Source organism: Toxorhynchites rutilus, chromosome 1 (assembly GCF_029784135.1).
Source record: "Toxorhynchites rutilus septentrionalis strain SRP chromosome 1, ASM2978413v1, whole genome shotgun sequence".
NCBI lineage: Eukaryota > Metazoa > Arthropoda > Insecta > Diptera > Culicidae > Toxorhynchites > Toxorhynchites rutilus.
Genome location: NC_073744.1, coordinates 36,446,430 through 36,464,535, shown reverse-complemented (window position 1 = coordinate 36,464,535; position 18,106 = coordinate 36,446,430). Strand labels below are relative to the sequence as shown.

Sequence of the window (18,106 nt, the reverse complement as noted above, 5' to 3'; positions counted from 1 at the left end):
GGCGCAGGCTTGTTTGCGGGATAGCTTTTTCGGTCACGAATGCGGAAATCAAATGCGAACCGGAGTGTTTTGCCGCGAGTCAACGCAAGATGTGGTTGCCAGACGATTTTTATAAATATCTTCCCAATCGAACTCATCGCACGATGTAGCATCCCTATGCACCTTCATCATGCATTATTTCCAGTAACCCCAAAAACGATACTTCCTAGAAAGCAAAGTTAAAAACATTGCATTCAAGCGACCCAGAACCAAATTTATTGCGTCGTTTTCATTTCTCACTGGGTCATAAAATTATTGCTATCCGAAACTTTTCCTTGTTTACTTTCTGTCTCTCGCCGCGTGTACGCTTTGCGTACAAGCAGCGATGCGGCTTCCACATGGGTCAACACTTGTTTTCAACGCCGTCGATGGCTTAAGTTTGGGTTAAGGCTAATTTAGGTTATTATATAAGCTAGTTGGTAAACAAAGAATATAGCAAGGCGGTATAATAAGGTGGAACGTTATGTCAGAATTGCTGTTCAGCCATTACTTGAGTTCGAATTGACAGCGGCCAAATGAACGGCTAGCGTTTCCGAGAAAGAGGATAACAAATGGCATGCAATGAAGAATGCATACCGCTATGTGTTTGTTTGTTTACGCTGTTGGCATCATTGTTGTGTTTCGGTGACTGCTGCAAGTTATTGTCTTCATTGCTGTTTCACGGGACGTGAGGGTTGTTGCCGTTGCTGCTGGGATTGGCAATTCAGCGATTGTGGGAGCTAGTGGGTATATGAAAGAGCCACTACCGGCGGGCTTGTACCGTACTGCTCCTAGTTCCATTCGCTTTGATCACATTAGTCGTTGACGACCCATTACGATTGAGTGAGCGCAACGGTACGGTTTGGATATCCAGGCATGTCGTTTCCCGACGACTGCTGCTTCAGCTGGAGACTCACCTGATCGTGCGCGACACAACAGCTAGTTCGTTTGAAACCGGTCCAGCGTAGGTAATTGTTGGTGTGCAGAAAACGCTATGTAGCATAAAAATTGGACCTGGTTTGTTTATAAACAAAAATAGTCGCTGTCATTTTTCATCCCCTCTCGCATCTTCCATGCCTTATCCTCATACTGTCGAAAACGAACCACCTGCCAATTCCAGCTCCTTGGAATACAGAGTTGATTTCTGACCATCGACATGCGCGGATTAATTAATGCCGAAAATTCCTCCGTAGTAACGTTTTTTTCTATACTACGACAACGAAAATAAAGATTGATCTGTTAAATTATTGTTTCCGTTTTGTTCGATGAATTATATAACTTTATTCTAATTTACATAATGCATATAATGAAAACGTAACGTTAAGGACTTTCCATTTACCATGTTCAGAATGGAGTGGAATGAAACATCAAAAAACGCGCGATCTAAAGCGATCAGTATGTCATAGCACGCGATGAGCTCCAATTAATCGCTCCGCATCGCATCGCGCCGCACCGCATTGGCGCGATGCGAACGCGATTTCAATGCGGCGAAACTGTGTGTGGAGTGTTTTGCCTCGAGTGAACGCAAGCAATGGTTGCCAGACGATTTATCTATAAATATTTTCACAACCGAACTCATCGAACAAAAATAAAAATTGAGTTGTTGATAGAAAAAGTAATCAAATGCCACTGAAAAAAATGTTTCATTTGCTGTACCTTCAATTTAGATTTTCGGTTGATGCTTTTTTTGAGAAAAATACAATTTATTATCATATAAAATTGTTACTCATTGTGTCGCCACCTACAACAGTTTTGAATTGCAAAGCACTGTTTCGAATCAACATGCCCAAAATCAGTTCCAAATTAATAAAAATTCAATGAAAATGATACTTCGACCACGTAGTCCCGACCGTTATTTTTCTCGCCTAGCTGCGGATGATTCTTGCTCAGAATTACTACAAATCCTGCCGGTCGTTTTCGTTGAACGTATGCTGACGGGTCGTTACGTCGCCGGTGTATGTGAATGTTTTCATAAGAATTGCATGGTAGAAAAACTGATGTAACGTGACGTGACAGGACGTGAACGTGACATGGATGTTGTATGTGAATCGCACTTTGAGCGTAAATTACTGTATCCCGAAACGACGCACGTAAAGAGTTTATTACAGTAAGTTACCTGTTATTCGACATAAAGGGGCACCACTCAGTGTCGTATTGAAGGCGATTGTGATCTGTAATTGGACATGTGCGATGACAGTGGTACAGTGTCGACGTGTAGCGGCGACATTCGATCTGGGATCTTAATTTGGGTCCCAACCTCGATGTTTACAACAATGTCCTATTAATCGTGTCGCATTACAGTTTGGTTCGGTTCGATTCTTGTTTTTTAAGGGACATCATTCCAAAGGTCATTCGTCCCTATCGCATTACAGGTATGTCCAATTAGATATAACTTACTGTATCTTGGACACTTTTTTAATGGATATTTGTTACATTTTCAACGATTTTCCTGTTTTAACTTGTTTTTTACATTGTGTTGTGTTTATTAGGGTGCTCATACATTGTTCGACCGAAACCAAATATTGACTCTTTTTGACAAATATAATTTGATCAGCGTGTACTGATAAAATATATTCGATACAAAACACGACAAGCAAATATTCAATTATTGGATGCCTAAAATATTTTTTTGGTCTTTAAATATTTCAGTCAATTTTTTCCATGTTTGATGTTTGACATTGTTTGGCACTGTCGATAATTGAAAAGTGGCAAACAAAATAGTGTTTGTACAAATATTAAACCAAACTTTATCTGTCAAAAAGTGTCAAATATTTGACCTCTGAACAAACAGTGTACGGCCATTTTGATGATATGTCTAATTACGGGTCATAATCGCCTCATAATCACTGTAATTATATAATCATTGTAATCATTGTAATTATGTAACATTATGTATAATTTTTCATTCGAATTTAAACACGTTGAGCCTCGAATTGTTCTTGCTGCGTTTCCACAATATCAGCGTCGGTCTCAGCTCCCAAAGGTACTTATTGTATGGATAGAAAACAGTCCGACATTCGACTAGAAAGTAGTCACATTTTGTAAAACATCCGAAAACAAACCATATATTTTTATTTTCTTATCTTGTAACTGTCAGTCCCAGTCATTCAGTGATTTCCTAGCAAAAAGCTCAACGTCGGCCCATAGGGACTGACGCTGGGCTCAACGTGTTAACATTTTTAAACTTATTAAAATTTCAGCATTTTTCACTTCTTAACATCTCTAAACTTAATTATAATTCGATTTTATTTCTCGCCGAATGTTAGGGTTTTTTCTGAGCGCTAGAATTATATCATTTCAACTTTTTTCTTTCATTTCGTTTATTACGGGTAGTAGTCGAAAAGTTTTCCGAAAATTTTCAATTGTAATGTTTGGTTGAAATATGAGCATTATTTTTATGAGACCCCCTCTCCTTTCCAGAGGAGAAAGGGGTGTCATACCATCAAAACCCGAAAACCCTGACATCCCAAATTCGGCTGCATTTGGAGGTAGATGTGTCGAACCACCATAGAAACGTTTCGTGCCCCCTAAAACCTCCACATGCCAAATATGGCGCAATGTGCTTGATTAGTTCTCGAGTTATGCAGTAATTTGTGTTTCATTTGTATGGCAGCCCCCCCCCCGCCTTAGGAGGGAGGTGGAGTGTCTAACCACCATAGAAACATTTATTGCACCCTAAAACCTCAATATGCTTAATTGATTACATTTGCTTGATTAATTCTCAAGTAATGTAGAAATTTGTGTTTCATTTGTATGGCAGATCCCCCCTCCCTTACAGAGGGGTGTGGAATAACATTTATTGCACCCTTAGATAAACCTTCATATGCCTAATTTAGTTTCATTTGCTTGATTAATTCTCGAGTAATGCAGAAATTTGTGTTTCATTTGTATGTCAGCCCCCCCTAAGAGAGGGGGAGGAGTATCTAACCACCGTAAAAACATTTATTGTACCCTAAAACCTTCACATGCCAAATTTGGTTTCGTTTGCTCGGTTAATTCTCGTGTAATGCAGAAATTCTATGAGTAAAATAAAAACTTGTCTCTAAAGTCTATCATAAAATAAGCCTGTCTAATAACAGTGTTGAAATCACCAAAAAAATAGGTTCGTTTTAGAAGCAGTGAAAAGCCACCGAAATACTTGACCTAATGTAAGCTCAATCACGAAAATCTGTCTTTTCCGAGCACAACTTTTCGAGAGGCACGTTGAAGCGTCAAATTCAAATGAACAAAAAGTATGAACCAAATTTGCTGGCGTGAAGTACATAAGAAAGTAAAAAAAATATTCCAACCTCTTTCTCCCTCAGTTCAGTTTTTTTGTTAGGACCTTTTTTGATCCAAGAGAAGAACACACAAAAAAAACCAAAACGGAGTTCAACCAGAATCAGAATAAAGATGAGTTCACCATTACAAACGTTTCTGCGGGCCGGAGCAGATCATATATTGTCTACTAGTGTATTTGCATCAATCGAGCGCTAGCCTGACGAGAGCATTTGGAATAAAAATCGAAAGCTTTGATCCGTTTTTGTGCCTTTTTTTTTAATGCTCGCGCAACATGTGATCTTTGTATCTGGTCGCTTCGTACTCAACAGTTCTGTGCATAACGATCCGCGTGTTGCTGCTGTATTCTTATTCGCGGTGTCTCTTTTCTTGCTGCCTACTTTGATAAGCAGATTAGCCACAGCCTATTGTTTTGATGGATTCGTATATGAGGCCTAAGAGCAGAAGGAAAGCATTAGAGTCCTAAATATCAAGAAATATGTGCGAGAAGACTCGACGAATTTGGTACTTTTTAGCATATAACTTATGTGCGTATTATTCGAAACTTGTTTTTTTCGCTACTTGATTACCTTCATTATCGCAAATGGTACAATGCTGGTTCCGCGCCAAGAAGTGTTCGTTTGGACGGGAATCTTTAATTAATATCAATTAAGGTGGCCGTACACTGTTTGTTCGGAGGTTTGTTGAATTTGTACACTGTTGTACACTATTTTGTTTGCTACTTTTCAATTATCAACAGCGGCAAACAATGTCAAACATCGAACATGGAAAAAGTTCGACTAAAATATTTAAGGTAACCTAACCATGTACCGACAGGTTTGATTTTTTCTAATTCGGTTATTTTTACAGGCTAATTTACATAGGTTTAGAGGAGCCAAACTCTTTACTATATTTTTTCACTACATACACAGCCATTCCATGTAGATATATATATATATATATATATATATATATATATATATATATATATATATATATATATATATATATATATACAGCAGTGGAAGACTTGTTGATTTTTTCCTAATTTATATATATATATTTTATATATATATATATATATATATATATATATATATATATATATATATATATAAAATATATATATATATATATAAATTAGGAAAAATTCAAAAAGTCTTCCACTGCTGTTATGCTTTCCTCATTTGTTGAGTAAAGATTTATTCCAAAGCATGGATGATGAATTCAGTGAAAATTTGAATATTGATTTCTCTGCAATTGACTGTAGGTTTTTCGCGGAAAAAATATAAACGATCAAAAAGTCAAATAATAGTCAAATAGCATTTCCGCTTATGCGAGGATTTATACCATGCTTATTAATTCTTTCACATATCCGGTCTTCGCCCGCAGAAAGATATACTCTGTTTCTGGTGGGATTTGGAATGGATTCTGTATTATGAGCCACTACCAAGCAACCTGTTTCTCACATATATGGCTCGCAGCAGTTTTTGACGTGGAAGCAAACATGCTCCGGGAGGATAGAATATTTAATTAATTTATTTATTTATTTATTTATTTATTTATCACCGTCTCGAATTGTTTATAATTCCTCAGACTGAATCCTTATATTAAATTCTTAATCCTATTTTTAAAGATAGTTTTGGACACGTTAAAATCGAACACAGCACAAGCACTATTGAATTCACGGAAACAATTCTCTAAGGGGTTATGGAATCCGTAGTAAGTCCTATGGCGATTGATAAACAATAGATCTCGCTCACGTAGTTGTCGAAATGGTACATAGAATGATACATTATATAATAAGGATGGACAATCAAAATTTCCATTTAACAGATCAAACACAAATATTTTTTGAATGTTGGCACGTCTAGAAGCTAACGATTCCAACGCGATCAGTCTGCAGCGGCTCAAGTAGTCGGGGAGATGGTCTGGATCTATCCAAGGCAGTTGTCGGAGAGCATATCTAATGAAACTACGCTGTACTCTCTCCATTCGTGTGATTTGGGTGATGTGAAACGGAGACCACACGCAGACAGCATACTCCAAAATGCTACGTACTAATGAGCAGTATAGCGATTTGATTGCGTAGACATCTCTGAAGTTATTGGTGCACCGACGAACAAATCCAAGGGCAGCAAACGCTTTAGCGGTAGTGACGCAGATACGCTCATTGAACCTTAGTTTGTTATCTAGGACGACTCCAAGGTCGCGAATGGAATCAACACACTCTAGTGTTTCAGGCCCGACTGAATAACGAAATTCAATTCGAGACTGCCGGCGGGTGAACGACACTGTTTTGCATTTTTTGATATTCAATTCCATTCCGTTATCCTCACACCACCGCCGTAGCTCCTCTACGTCAGCCTGAAGCGCGCAACAGTCCAGATGAGATGTTATTGATCTATAAATTTTCAGATCGTCGGCATAGAGCAGTTTTCCAGCATTCAGTCGAAAGCTCAGGTCGTTTATGAACAAAACGAAGATAAGCGGCCCAAGAACACTTCCCTGTGGTACCCCTGATGTGATGGGAAAATATCGAGAGTGAGAGCCATTGATGTTTGCATACGCCCACCGTCCAGATAGGTACGAACGCAACCACTCACACATCCAATACGGAAAACCTAGGTGACTAAGCTTCGCTACTGCAAGTTCGTGGGGAACCTTGTCGAACGCTTTCGAAAAATCGAAGTAAATTACATCTACCTGGTGTCTGAGCTCGATTTCCGTTGATAAAAAGTTAGTGAACGTCATCAGATTAGTTGTTGTCGATCGTTTACTGACGAAGCCATGTTGATATTCAGATATCATCGGTTGACATGCGGTATATAAAATGTTATGAACTAGTCTTTCGAATACTTTTGCCACGCAACATAGAATGGAAATGCCTCGGTAATTTTCAACGGCGTGATTGGAGTCTGATTTGAAGATCGGACAAATTGAAGCTGTTTTCCATTGATGCGGAAAAGTGCTGTGACGTTGAGACTTATTGAAAATTATTGTCAATGGTATCTGCAGAGACGTGGCGCATTCTTTCAGGAACAGTGGCGGAAGTTTATCAGTTCCAGAACCTTTAGACACGTCCAATTTACTCAAGGCAGATGAGACATCGTGTTGTGATATTTCAAACAGCGGCAAATTCAAATCGAAGACGGGACAATTCCTGAGACTGTCAGGCGAGAATGCTGGTGAGATGGTGCTGTGTACCTTTTCGAAGTGATCTGCGAACAGATTTGCTATTCCTACCGGGGAATCAGCACTATTACCGTTGAAAGTCATCTCGGCTGGGAATTGATTTGAGTGCTTCCGATTGCGAATAAACGTCCAAAAATAGGAGGGGTTTCGCTTCGCAGTCGTCTCCAGGTGGGCGATGTAATTTTGAAATGATGCGGTTTGAACTTCGTGATACTGAGTCTCAATTATGCGAAGATTGTGACGATTTGCATCCGTTCGTTCTTTAAAATAACGTTTACGGGATTTGCGGACAGCGTTACGAAGGTGCTGCAGCTCGGATGACCACCAAGCGTGCTTGTAGAAGTGTCTCGTGAATCGCCTACCTGGGACATGCTCATTCAAAACTGCATTCAGAGAGTCATAGAATATACGTACCGTCTCGTCGGTATCCTTACCGAGAAACAACGAAGCCCAGTCGATAGTAGGTACAGCTCTATTAAGTTCTGCAAAGTTGCAGCGTCGAAAATCAAAGTCGTCGGTTTCAATTGTGTTCCCAGGAGGTAGCAGGAAGTTGTCATTGACATCAATACGAAGAACAAACGGCATGTGGTGACTATCAATTCTAAGTAGGGCAGATGGAGGCACGATTAGTTCAACTGCGCTAGGATCGCTGACGAATGCCAGGTCTAGAAGGCGGCCGTTTGCGTTTGATAAGCTGTTGATTTGAAGGAGACCGGTGGCAACCATCGATTCGACTAGCATAGTTTCCTGTTCAGATGAAGCATTCGTTGGCAGCAATCCGTTAACGTCTTCATCTTTCTGCCATATTAAGCGGGGTAAATTGTAGCTGTATGAAAGATGGCGAAAGATTGTGAAACAGAACCATGGATATAAAATTAAATTATAATGCTTTGATTGGAAATTCTGTTTTTGTTTTCCCAAAAATTACATTAACTTTTCGGACAACCCAATATGAGCTATCCAATATGAGATTTGTCGTGATTTTTATTTTCATTCTTCCTGATTTTTTCAAATTATAGTTGGCAACCTTAGTTGTGCAAAAAGTTTTGCAATGCATGATCGGTCATTGATAAAATATCAAAGTCCCAAATTTAAATTTTATTTATATTTGATCAAGCATACATTCTATTCAGTTCATTGAAATATCATTCTTCAACCAATCCATCAAAATACTCTCATTGGAACGAAAACAATCGTTCATAGCTCCCAATATATTCGCCAGTATGTATGCAATCAGCAATGCCCACGCTAGTTACAGTGAGCACTGTCCATTTGTGCGCGTCGTTAGTTAAACTATCGACCACGAGGGTATTTACATACTTCTTCTTCTTGTTCTTCTTGCTTACATGCTGATTTCCCCCAGACACCTTGAATTAGAAATCTCTGTTAGGGAATACATGTCGTTGGGGAAAAAGGTCCCCCTACTAGAGACGTCGGTTAATCGTTCGATTAATTCAAATAATTGAATACCTGAAATTATAATCGAGTAATTTTATATCGAATAATTTAAAATCAAAATATGAATACATCGAATAATTCTCACTGTAATCGCGATTAATGAGAGAAGGCATTTTTCTCAGGATTAATGCATTTTTAGGTTACGAATTGGACTATATAATTTTTTTTATCCAATAATGGAACATCGACAACCTGATAGACCACGCGACCAGAATGACAATATGATACGTGATTATTACAGGAAAAAAATATTCGCTCGATTAATCGAATATTGAAAGACGATTATTCGAATGAATCGAATATTGAAAAATGCCCAATAATTAATCGATAATCGAATAAATGAAAAATTTAGACATCACTACCACCTACTTCCATGTGTTTGCTATGTCGATTTCCCCTAGGCAGCTTGGTTTAGACGTCTCTGTTAGGGAACATACTTTGGTGGGAACAAAAGTTCCCTCTACTTTGATGTATTTGCAATGCCGATTTCTGCGTATCTTCAATTTCGACCTATCAGATCGAGGTATTTCCGTTTGGAGATTTTTCGATTGTTTGATAGTTAGTTTCATATAGTATATTATTTTATTCATTGTGATGAATTGTTATGAAGTGCTCAGATCGATTGAAGCAAATATCTCGTAATTCCATCAGGAAATAACTGACCAATAATTGTAGGTACATGAGCCACCGCATGTGTCGTCATTTTCGACCAATCAGAAGTGGATATTTCCGTTAGGATAGGGGTTGAGATTTTAAAATTGTTCGATAGTTAGTTTCATGACATATATTATTTTATTCAATGTAAAAAATTGTTATGGAGTGCCAAAATCGGTTGACGCAAAAATCTCATCAATCCACCAATGAATAACTGAGCAATGAGCGTTTGAAATTGGACAGTTTTCACGATGTGCTCGATTTTCGATTTTCAATTTGTACCCCAAAATGTTCCCGGAAGACGAATCCTACGTCAAAATCATTTGTTTTATAATGATTCCACTTCTGCGAACCAAAAACTAACCTGACAACTGCATTCCACTGCGGCTTCCTTAGGATTCCCCTGGCGTCGTTAGTGATCCTCTGTTTACTATTCCTTTCTATCCGATCTCAGAACGCTGCTCTGCTTGCTGCGATCATCATCACCATCATCGCCACACGCGCGTCTCCACTCGCTTCGGTTCTACGGAAGAAGTAAACGCAAACCAATTCTTCCGAGAAGAGCCTTGTGTCAAAGCAGAAGCAGCAGCAATGCTGTTCTCTCGGCTGTGGTGCATGTGGAAGTGACCGGTGCGTGTGAGTGTGCTTGCGGTAGTGTGGGTAATTTCATTCATAAAATCAAGTACCCTGCCTTTCGTCGCCACCTCCACTTCCCAGTGGTTTTGAGTTTTTTTTTGGCTTCCTCCCATGATCCTTCTATTTACATTCGACCGCGAAGCGGCACCACTGCGCTAGTGTTGGTGTGGCTTAAGCTTGTTGCTAAGCCTACTCGAAGCACTGACTGACTGACTGACTGACTCGCTGGGACTGAGTGTGTGGGTGAGTGAGTGTGTCTCGCCCGACTATTACTTTCTGTTGATTCAGCTCTTGGCTTCGCTGCGCGGCCGATACAGCACTTACACATTCCGACAGACAATCACGATCCTCAGTTTGTGTTGAGCCGTTCTGAGCAGAAGAAGAGAACTGTGGTAGAAGTGAGAGTCTCGCCCGATGACGATTTTTTTTTGGTTTCGCGTTCACCAGCAAGGACTCTTTTCCATCACATGTACTCGGTTTAGCGGAAAGTGAGAAGGACACCAGCGGACGCGCAAGGAGCTGAAGATCATCCTCCGTTCCGGGTTGTTTGTTGTTGTTTTGTAGGGGGGACGATATCAGCTGAATAGTGTACGCGAGTGGACACGGACGGGGTCAGTCAGCCGTTATCAGTGACAGACCGATGAATGAGTAGTGCTTGTTTTGTTGAGTGAGAAGCTGGTGATAAGGGTATCGAATGTTTAGTTGGTACAAGTTCAGCTAGCAATTTGAATAACACAGCAGCGTCAGTGATGTGATGGGAGTTATCATTTCGTTCCGGCCAAATTCGAGTAACACAAATGTTGCAATCTTTCGGCGGTATATTTTTTTTTGCGGAGGCGATAGCAAATGATTCTTCATCTGGTGGGTCCACCTATCCACACACCGCTTGCACATTCGGGTCCCATTCTGCCGAATTACAGCGAAGCATTGTTTTGAGAGTGTTGTTTTATAGTCACTGTTCCTGTGAAAAAGCTCTGAAAAGGCAAAACACGAAAAAGTAAACGATTGATACGGAGAAAAAACGCGTCTTTTGGTCGCGACGTGGAGAAGACGAAGGAGGCGGCGCGAGTCGGGAGTGTTTTATAAATAAGCCGATGAAAAGTGAGAAGACAACGACGACGACGACGACGAGTCGTTTGATTCATTCATAAAAATCGTACTCGCGTTTTTTCATTTTGTTGTGCATATGTGCGCGCACACGTCGACCCTAAGCAGGCGACGAATGCTGTGAATGCTGTGTGGTGTTTAGACGACGAAATCGCGCGTGTAGTGGTGCGCAACACGCGTCCATCCGCGCCGTCTGATCAACGCGCTTAGTAGTAGGCGAAAAGAAGTGCGAATAAGAGAGCGGTTATAAAATTAGAATCATTTACCTAAATCAGCGGATTTGGCAGATTTGGCAGAGGTGCCTCTATACCTTGATGCATGCGGCGGTTTGTTCCCCCCTGCTTGGGCTTGGAAACATTGCATTGCTACCAGATGAGCGGTTAGCGCAAAAGCGAATGTGCAATGCAATTAATTCGTTACCGCTGAGTGAAGCTGCTTGTGTGTAAACATTGTCAAAAGCGAAAAGTAAGGTGGAGTCACGTTTTTTGTGCCGTTTCAAAACAACACCGATTTTAAAAACCACAGAGCGGTTAGCGACTGGATAGCAACAATTCCTGCGATTTGGCCCCGAAGCAACCATTTGGAAGCTTCGACAAGCGAGCAGCCAGCTTTATCTTGGGGGTAAGTCGGTGCACATCATGCCACACATAAATTGACAGCATCAGCATCTGCAGTTGTACGGAATAAGTCGGCTGAGAAATAAGATTAATCCTTATCAATTTCCGTTCGCGCACAATTATCGCTGCACCGTCGAAAGGAAACTCTCAAGGCCGACCGAGCGAGCGCAAATTGGCACCTATAGGGCATCCCTCCGTGGGAAGCATCGTAACCCCTGGTAGTAAGCCATCATTGTCACGCAATTTTTGTTTCCCCCCATCTTTTCTTCTTCATTATGGCTGTGCTGTGGGTCTCTGTGCGTTGTCGATGGTGCGGTTGTTGTTATTGGACCCGGCCATCATCATCAAACAGTCCAGAGCGTGAGGGAACCTGTATTATTTTATCAATGAAAATGAATCTCTCCCCCAGGGCACACGAAGCGCTCGCTGCGTGTTCCTACTATTTTGTTTTGTTTTTGAGTAAAGGGTGTATTCGATAAAAGTCACCCGCGGAAAACAAAAATAAGGTAGGTTATATCCAGGGTTGCAACTATAATTTTTAAAAACCAGGAAGAATGAAAATAAAAATCAGGATAAATCAGGATAGCTCATAATGAGTTGTCCGAAAAGTTAATGTCGATTTTTGGGAAAACACAAACATAATTTTCAATCAAAGCATTATAATTTAATTTTATATCCATAGTTCTGTTTCACAATCTTTCGGCATCTTTCACGCAGCTTAAATATTCTGTCCTCCCAGAACATGTTTGCTTCCTCGTCGGAAACTGCTGCGAGCCATACATGTGAGAAACAGGTTGCTTGGTAGTAACACATAATACAGAATCCAATCCAAATCCCACCAGAAACAGAGTACATCTTCCTTCGGGCGAAGACCGGATATGTAAAAGAATTAATAAGCATGGTATAAATCCCCGCATAAGCGGAAATGCTAGTATTTCATCTAACCTTTTGATCGTTTATATTTTTTCCGAAAAACCTACAGGATCACTACCGTCAATTGCAGAGAAATCAATATTCAAATTTTCACTGAATTCATCGTCCATGCTTTGGATGACTCAACAAATGAGGAAAGCGTATCACCAGTGGAAGACTTGTTGAATTTTTCCTAATTTTTATGATATTAAGTACGGTTATAAATATACAGGGAAACTTCGATATAACGTACCCTCGTTATAACGTACCTTCGATATAACGTCACTCGATATAACGTACATTTTACCTCGATATAACGTACACATTTCCAAAATGTAATAGATTTTTTTTCAATATTTTTTTTTTCTGATAGAACAATGAATTATCTGTATTGTGATGCTAAAACAAGTTTTGTACCTTCAATCAATACCGAAATACAACTGGTTTTGTGATTCCGGATTCTAAATGAATCAAGTTTTAATCAACAGTACGAAGGGAAGCATCATGAGAAAGACTGGCTTCGTTTTCTGATTGAAGTTATTCATTAACTTTACTAAAACAGCAACACAATAATGTATTATAGACTACGTTTGTGAGTACTTTATTATGCTTCGATATAACGTACAATTCGATACAACGTGCAATTTTGAAGGTGAAATGTACGTTATATCGAAGTTTACCTGTATTGGGTTGGAGAAAAAGAAATGTCGTATATTGTCAATATATGGCAACACTTAAACATATCTTGTGTTGTACTTATCGCATCGGGTCATACTATAGCGAGATGAAAAATAGAAGGTGGGAACATTCACGGGTTTTGGTTGTGTTGAACTTTGATTGTGTTAGTAGCCAGGAAGATAGGAGGTTCACATACCAGGCATACCAGTCAGTTACTCAAATGGTACAAAATTGAATGTGTCAACGAATAACGTTGAAAGAGGATATACAGAAGCTAATTACAGATTTCCAAATCATATTTTTCGCATTATGAAAAAAATTATAGGAGGTTGTGTCCAAGATACGACCGTATTGTTGACGTCGAACTACACTGTTATTTTATATAAGTCGCCATACTTTGGTGGCTTGAAACTACTAGGAATATAAACACTTCTCATCATTTTGCGCTATTCTCAAAAGAAACGCTTATGTTAATATCACTGGCCTCGAAAAAAGTTGCATTACTTTCTCATACCTAAGAGAAGCGCAGCTGTCACCCTTAGTTTGCTACTGGCAAGCGAAACCTAATCACATACAAAATTCCAGAACGACATTCACTTCCTTGGTGACTAAACAAGCGAAATAACAACCTCGGAAACAGTAGCAATGGTTCATTATGATCAATATTAGCGCAAATGCAATCCTAGACGAAGACAGTTTTGCGATTCGCACGCGAACTCAAATAACTTATAACATTCCAGTAAGACATTCAAGATGCTTGGTATTCCCCAACTAATTTTTTGTCGCTCAACCTTACCGCCTGCTTCGCCATATCTTCAGTTTGATGCATTAATGCATTCTCAAAGACACCAACGAAGCCCTTATGATGACGGAAAAAAAACAATGTAAACAGCTTGGAAAAAGACTTAGGGCCTGATTCTCGAATACACTACGAATACACTTCACGGTGGAAACGGAATGAAACGTAATCGCGATGACAACGGTACTGTGTCGACATCTGGATGCGAGATACGTTTCCCACTAAACTTATCATTATAATATCAAATGAAATTTTTGTATGAGATTATTATACCACATGAAGAAAAAAAAGTTTTCCACTCACATTGAATACCAGTTTGATACGAAGAAGTTAATTTTCATTAATGATTTTTTATTTGAAAAGTGCTCATTCTGCCTGAAAACTCATCATTATCTTCGACACTTCACTAATTCGTAAAACGTAGTTCAATGGCGTGCCGTTTAATTCGTTTCCACCGTGAAGTGTATTTGAGAATCAGGGCCTTAATTATGCCACATAGCTTGTTCTCTGCTGTAACATCCATCGATGCGAATTCGCTGATGAGTTTGTCAAGAGCGACCGCCTTCACCACCAGCGGGGGGAGCTTGATTTTAGTTGCTGCCTGGGTAACGGCGTTTACGTTTTCGACCGACGCGCCGAAATCGCCTACTTGGAAGTATTACCGTAGCGAGATCCACTGTTTATACTCTAGGCAAGTATTCCCCTTCATTCTTCTACTTTTCCTTTTGTTCACGGAGACTTTAAATCCTACGATTTCCCCTCCGTTGGTCGTCGATAAGTTGCTCGTTATTGACAGCTCTGTTCGGGAAAGCACACAAATGGACAAAACAAATGTATGGGAAATGGAAACGCTTGAAGTTTTCATGAATTTTAACCATCTTCAAACCAGGGGATTCTAATGTATAGCATATTAAACAAATCTTACGGAATTTCCGATTCGTTTAGTATGTAAATCGTCAAAATCCGTTCGCGACAAAAATAGTTATTAACCTTAACTTTATTTCATAAAAACGTGACCTGATTTCTGATTTGACACCCTTAATGAAAGACGTAGTTCTACGTCAAAAGGGAACCATTTCTTCAAAAAATACAGTGCAAAATTTGTTTAACCGTCATGGTGTTTTGTCGAAATTCATCGAATATGCTGAACCATTTACAGTTGAAGCATAAAAATAATGTCCTGGTTTTGGAGGAGACTTGAAACAAGAATTCAGCGTCTGCAGGATTAAAAGGCGGAATTGAAGGAGGTGGTTTAAGCTTCCGTACTAAAGTGGTAGTACAGAAAAAAATTCAAAGTTTGTAATTTTTAATGCGTTATTATTAATTTTATCCGAAAAATTCATATTGAACTTGATTGTTTCTATCAATAAATTAAAGCTTTCTAATCGCTCTACATTTTGTTCCTTGACACCCAACTTCTATCTATCTTTATTTCGCATCTATATCGATATAAGCAATTCCTGGTAAAAATTCAAGTAAAAACTTCAAAAATCTCCATTTTTACCCCACTTTGCATATTAGAGCTACTTATATTTCACCTTAACGTTGAAAGCTAACATTTTTTTCTTGAAATAAGTCATATTTGAAAAATGAAAAAAAAAATATGTTTTTCAAATAATCGAATCCAAAATTTTATATAATCGAATCTCATATTATCGGGTCCAACCTGTATTTGCAATGACAATTTCCCCAGTCTTCTTGGTTTTGAAGTCCGTGTTAGGGAAACACATTCATTCCGATATGCACAAATGCAAGCGAGTAGTGAAAATCAGGCGAATCTCAAATTGTGGAAGTTAGTGCGTTTAGGTAGTGCTTGATATTAATAATTTTCAATTGTTTATCTTAGGAAAAAACTAGAAGTGGGCCATATCTGTGATATAACCGCAAGGTAGACGTAGGACTAACGTTGACTTGGCAATCAATAAGTAACACGCATATAGATGTTAGACATTTCATCTTTCGAATAAAGTGCACCATTTCGTTTAGCCGGAGAAGATTTATTAACGCTCAAAGGAGGAATCGATTCCTCCTCGGAAATACCCAGCGTTAATAATACCCCCTCTCAAATCCCCGACCATTGAATTCATCGGTTGATAGCGGCTTCCGTAACCCTTCGATGGGAAAACTGCCGCTTTAACCAAAAAATGCTGCTCCATCAAGTCCGGCGGCAGAATAGAAATGGGATTGGGAGAGAACAGTATAGTGCTTGGCGAGCTAGCGAGACCATTCTCATGTCACTTCGCAATCACAACTAAATGGATTTCTTCCTCTACTTGTTGTTGTTGAACTATAAAGATTTAAACGTTTGCAGTTCATTCGTTTTCTACCCTGAGAGAGGGACAACTCAATCCAAACGTTTTCTCCACTTGCCTTGACAAAGACAACTCGTTGGCGTTCAACGCTCCTCAGCAAACCGTGTCTGCTTTCGACACCACCAAACGAAGATCTGTTGTATGGATTTCCGAGCGGGCACTCGTTTATATTCCATTTTTTTGTGATTCCAAAAGCAATTTTCAATTTCCATAACTCTTAGACATTCCCTCTTTTGAATAGAATGATGACAATACCACTTCTTTTAGCTGGAAGAAAATGATTAACGTTCAAAGGAGTAATCGATCTCCTCGACAACACCCAGCACAACCCCCCGCTCCAATCAATTAGAACCATCGATCGAATGTTGCGTACGTTGATAAGTGATATTAAAACTCCTGTTTCATCAAACAATATGGTTTTAGTTTATTCAATCTGGTTTCTTGAACAATTCGATTGGACAACTGTTTACATATTCTAGGAGAGTTTAACAAGCATTTTTTTCATTCTAAGCTATTAACTCACATAAAAATTACTTTGATGTTTGGGGACAAAGTGGTCAGTGGTGGACAATGACTTACAATTTTCTGTTTACTGAAACTGATATACCTTACCACATTCTGCTCCCTTTTGTGGTTTTGACCTAGGAAAAATATGCCATCCCAAATAAACCAAGCCTCATTATGCGAAACGACATTTGTTTCTTACTGCGTTTTTTTATGTATGAGAAAATTTAAATTTCAACTCTAGGTGAATAGGTCAAGCTTACTTTATGCATGTCCATGCTATTTCAATAATGATTTATACAAATTTGGACGAAAAAAACGCATAAATCTATCCCATTTTGCATGATATATGCAAGTGACCACTTCACCCCCACCAGGTGACCATTTTACCTCCCGGTCAAAAAAAAGTTCGATTTTTCAACATTTTTTCTTATGATGAAAAATGTATTATTTTAATTTTTTATAATAAGAGCCGCTTGCTAGCTTGAACAATGTGGGTGCAGGAAATGGGCATAATCCTTAGGGTGACCACTATGGCCCCACTTCCCCTACAGATTCTGTATCTGAAGTTTGGCGAAAAAGCTGTGAAATACAGAATATTATGTATATGTGGTAACCCTGTTCATAGTTATTATTCAAATAATGTTAAACATTTTACCTTCCCGTGAATCTATTAACATTTCTGCCTGAGAGAAACTTTGAAAATTCTCATTTGTTGTGAAGACATTGAGGACCATGCAGTTGTTCTACGCCTTCTGCTATTTCTCACCTTTTGCGTTTAAAGCGCGCAACATGCTTGTATCGAAAATGCAATGGCGCATAATGTGATGACTGCACTTAAAGCATAGCACTTAAATTACGCGTGTATCGTAGTTTACATATATTTTATCCAAGTTCCTTCGTGTTTTGAGTCCCCATCGAGCATTCATTTCTGGGAATTCGCGAAAAGCAGCCGATAA

General features: G+C 39.2%; 1 protein-coding gene across 1 annotated transcript in view; it reads left to right on the top strand.

The window, feature by feature from the left end:
- Positions 1-10,555: 10,555 nt before the first annotated feature.
- The window catches only part of LOC129766986 (ETS-like protein pointed), a 281,564-nt gene continuing 274,013 nt past the window's right edge, over positions 10,556-18,106 (top strand). Inside the window, exon 1 of the mRNA XM_055767589.1 lies at positions 10,556-11,946. The gene's annotated coding sequence lies outside the window, so the exon portion shown is untranslated. The remainder of the gene's footprint in view (positions 11,947-18,106) is intronic.